The sequence below is a fragment of the Centroberyx gerrardi genome, chromosome 2, assembly GCF_048128805.1.
Source record: "Centroberyx gerrardi isolate f3 chromosome 2, fCenGer3.hap1.cur.20231027, whole genome shotgun sequence".
In the NCBI taxonomy this organism is placed as follows: Eukaryota; Metazoa; Chordata; class Actinopteri; order Beryciformes; family Berycidae; genus Centroberyx; species Centroberyx gerrardi.
Window position 1 is genome coordinate 12,064,991 of NC_135998.1, and position 4,786 is coordinate 12,069,776.

At 40.6% G+C, this 4,786-nt stretch overlaps 1 pseudogene; it reads right to left on the reverse strand.

Moving 5' to 3' along the window:
* Positions 1-1,822: 1,822 nt before the first annotated feature.
* Positions 1,823-4,283, reverse strand: LOC139922934 (tripartite motif-containing protein 16-like; annotated as a pseudogene).
* Between the last annotated feature and the right edge of the window lie 503 nt (positions 4,284-4,786).

Sequence of the window (4,786 nt, forward strand, 5' to 3'; positions counted from 1 at the left end):
TACAGTTCTGCAGGTCTGGTTGTATCTAGATGGGCTATTGATTAAAATTTCTCTCTAGCTCTGATAGCTTTGATAACCTCCTCCGCACTTACCCAGGTATAGACATCTCTCTATCACTTCTCTTCTGTTAAAGGATAATTCTGGTTAGTCTGGGCCTTATTTTCCTAGTTTTTGCCATCATGACGATTGATGGTGTTCAAAAGTTTGTCACTTACCTCACTGTAGAGCTTAGCGCTGCTCTCCAATACCAACTCAAGAACCAAAGCAAACTCCAGTTGAACCCAAAAAGCGATTAAGGGATAAGGCTGGTGTTTTTTAATGCATTTCTTACCGTCAACAAATCCTATGAAAATAACAAAATCAACAATGCGTTTGCTCTACTCCCATTACTTTCCGACTTCCCACGTACCATTTTAGCCTTCAACCCGGAAGACATTGGCTCCGATTGTAAGCTAAAATTTTTTAAATAAAGCTCACAAAAACATAGTTTCAATTTTAAAAATCGCTAACTGTTACCATGAAAAGTCAGACTACTACTAAAATCAAATTCAAATGGGAACAAATTCTTCATTACGCCAGGGACTATTTTCAGTGCTACGGAACTACTTTCCTGAGATCGCAAATCTGTTTAAGGTCGGCTTATTAAGTTGTTTGAGGAAAAAGTAGACTGGTCCGGTGCATCACAATGATGAAATATGCTGCCCAGAGCAACGGCATGGCTCTTTGACGTGTTTTTAATAGTTTTTTTAATACAATGGAGTTCTATGGCTGCTGAGACATGGCTTTATTGGGCATCGGCTACATGGACGAGACTTGTTAGAAAAACAAAATCATTGCTGATTTTGTTATTTTCATAGGATTTGTTGACGGTAAGAAATGCATTAAAAAAACACCAGCGTTATCCTTTAAAACATGTCAATACAAATGATGATAAAAATGCATTATAATGTGTTATGAATGTGCTTATAATGTATTATAGACGTGGCCTTCATAGAAAGTGTTACCCATTTGGAATTAATAAATAAAAACTAACCTAAAACCACCAAACCTACACTGAACACTAAACTGATATTGAAATCTGTAAAAATGGATGTGTGGTGAGTATTAGAAGCAGAAATAAATATCAAAGGAGGTAGGCAAGGACCTTGACTCATAAGCTCAGTGATATTTACACTACATTTTATTCAAGGTTTCTACACATGTTCTCATTCAATATTCAATACTTTTTCCAGACCAAATTTCTTGACTGACTGAAGAGTTTGGTCAGTTCAGTGTGATATATTCTGATAGTGGCTGGGCAATTTAACTGTCAACAAGGCCCTATCAGTTTTTTATCAAGTTTATTCTTCATGACAACCAACATGACAATATCTGAAATGACAGCAGGTATAGAGCTACATGAAATCTATCATCATATGTGTGTCAGGAGTGAAGTTCTCCAGACATTTTATGCAATTTCCAAACTTGACCTGGGAATTATCAAATTAATTCCTCCTACTTTCCCAGGCTTTTCAGGCAAGCATAAGAAACCGTGTATGTTCAGAAAGTGCATAAACTTAATTTTGCTTGTAAAAAGCACCAAATTATTCAAAACTTGGAGGTTGAAAGCTTAGTCATCGGTGACGAAGCTGTTTCAGTGCAGAAAGTTGCAAGGATAGAGACTGAAGTAAACACTTACACTTTCCTTCAGCCTTTCGATTTTAACATTCATTTAATCGATACAGTTAAATTAACAATAACAATGTCCTTCATTCTTTCAAGTTGAACTAGTGTTTGTTCTTTGGTAACACTGGTGCTTGGGAGTAATTTTAGTTTTGATTCCACATCTGCTTTGCACATTAAGACTGTACTTTTTTGTTTTGGGGGGAAAATCTTTATTTATTCTTGGAATGAATAAAGAAAAAAATACTGTATTCATTCTTGGAAAAACTTTATTCTTTATTGTAATCATTCACTTGGTTCACACATCCGATCACTAAAACCTGGTAAAGGACTCTTGTTCAGTCTTTCCATCTAAATATTCACTTCTTCCACACAATTGTTAATCCAGTATGCCAACAGTGTGGATGAACATATGCATGCTTTTCCTAGCATTTCCTAGCATTCCTAGTAAAGTGCTGTGAACAAAATAAACATATTAACTATTCAGCTATAATATAAGGAAGACTTTTAGGGCTTTTGAACAGAAGTAGAAAATATTACAACAACAATAGAAATATGCAAAAAAGATTTAAAAAAAACTATATAGACCACACAACAGTGTACATTTTCATATGAATAAATGTCCTTTTTGACACTTTCTGTTGCCGACTGATATAACACAATAATGATTCAACCTATAACCAGTTCATGAAAGCTTTTATATTTGTGGTTCTAAACCCCCGGTGTCTAGTAGCTCTTTATCCTCTGGCACACTGAAAATTATGCATTTTGCGTTTCCGGTTTGTTTGGAATAAACAGAAGAAGAACAGGGTAGTTAGCATGAGCAGTGATAGCCACCATGGCTGAACAGAGCACCACCTACAGAAAATCAAACTTCATCAACAGAAAATTCAAGGAAAAAGACTGTTTGATTGACAGGTGATCTTGACATAACCCCTTTAATAACTCCAATCTACTTGAGTTTACACAACTGAACAGTGTCTCCACTAAAACTTGGAAGCCAAAATCCAGGATATAGGGGCTGAGTGAATGTGGTCTGGACTCTGTGGAGGAGAGTCATGGTTTCAGAGACGCTGTAGAAAGACAGGATACCTGCACCGTGATCAAGGTACACTCCTACTCTGGAGGACGGATAGCCTGGCATGCCTGGTATACAAGTTTTGATATTGTTATGTTTGAACTGATAACTATGTTTGCAACAATCTAACGCCCAAGACTTGTCATTGCATCCAAGTTGACATTCATCAGTCTTCTTTGCTCTGCCAATATCCTTATATGCGACAGCTACTGAAACTCTGCTCCCGCACCACTCCACCTCCCAGTAACAACGTCCAGTCAGACCCGCTCTACCCAGGACCTGCCACCATTCAGTGAATCTGTCTGCGTGACTAAAATATAGCTGTTCTTCTCCCATTAGTGTTGCTCTGCTGCTCCCCTCAGATAATGACAGACGTTTGTTTGCTGTGTTTGGATCCAGTGTGATTTCACATGCATACTGTAAGAATTCAGCTCTGGTCTTGGGCTCTGCTTGTGGCAGTAAAACATCCACTTCAGTCACTGTCAAGGAGATCTTAGGCCATTCCTCGCTAAGAATGTCCTCTAGTTCATTTCTCACTGCTGACACAGCCATAGTCACGTCCCTGAAGTATCGCAAATGACGGTTATTGTTGCTGGCTAAATCTATAGATTCAGTGAGACATGTGAGGGAAGGGTAATTGTCTAGAAAATGGGTGTGATCCTCTGTGTGTGAGAGCTGCTCCAGCTCAGCGTCTTTCCTCCTCAGCTCAGCAATCTCCCGCTCCAGCTTCTCCTGAAGTTCTTCAGCCCGACAAACTTGACTTTTCTGCTGGGATCTGATCTGCTCCTTCACATCAGAACTTCTTTTCTCAATGAAACGGACCAGCTCACCGAAGATCTTCTCGCTGTCCTCCACTGCTTTATCAGCAGAGCGGTTCATAGCCTCCACCTCCTGTTGAAGCATCTTCACGTCTTTCTCTCTGTCCTGAATCCTTTGCTGGATTTTTTTCTGACTCCCCCCGAGCTCTTCCTGCTTCTCAGTCCTTTCTGCTGCAGCTGAGACTGTGTCGTGGCCTTTATGTTTATCCATGGAACAAAGATAACAGATACACTGCTGATCAGTACGGCAGAAAATCTTCATCGCCTCCTTATGCCGAGAGCAGATGTTCTCTTGAAGTTTCTTGGAGGGATTGATAAGATTGTGTTTTTCAAAGGTAGGGGATTCATAGTGAGGCTGGAGGTGCTGCTCGCAGTAAGAGGCCAGACACACCAGACAGGACCTGAGGGCTTTCAGCTTTCTCCCAGTGCAGACATCACAAGCCACATCTCCAGGTCTGGCATAGCAGCGATCAGGAGGAACAGCTTGGAGTTCTGTCTTCTTCAGTTCCTCCACTAACTCTGCTAACATGGTACTTTTCAAGGAAGGTCCCTCTGCACTGGGGGCAGCTGTGGATTTTCTTCTGATCCTCTTCATCCCAGCAGCCTTCAATACAGCTCATGCAGTAGCTGTGCCCACAGGGAATAGTCACCGGATCCTTCAGTAGATCCAGACAGATCGAACAGCAGAATTTTGCCCGGTCCAGCTGAATTCCTTGCTGCGCCATTTCACTTCTCAGTGACAGTGAATGTCAGATAGTTTCACTTTCTTTTCTTCTCAACAGATGAAAGTTGTGTTCTGATCCATACCAACTATCAGTTCCTTTTTTTTCCATGTTCATTCCCTGATCTGCAGTGAATGGGCTTGTCAGCTCTTGCAGTTTATACCATGTTGTTTACACCCATCCTTAAACTAGCAGATCAGTACAGGGGAGGGAACAAGTAGACATTTGGGCAGAATGGAACCCGCTCTATCTAAGACCAGGAAGAAGTGGGAGGGGTCATCAGCTTCTGCTTTATTCCAGGAAGGAGCAGTTTTAAAGAGGCAGCGCATGTTTAGTCCCCATTTACAATATGAAGTTAAGATTATGACAGCAGCTGTAAAATGCTGAGTTCTGGTGACATTTCTGAGAAGGATTTAGCCAAATCCTAATTTAATCCCCAGTGGTCTCCTGTAGAGTATTTGCTGTTTAGTCCCTCCATGTTCTGCTGCTCAACATACTGTGGGGTG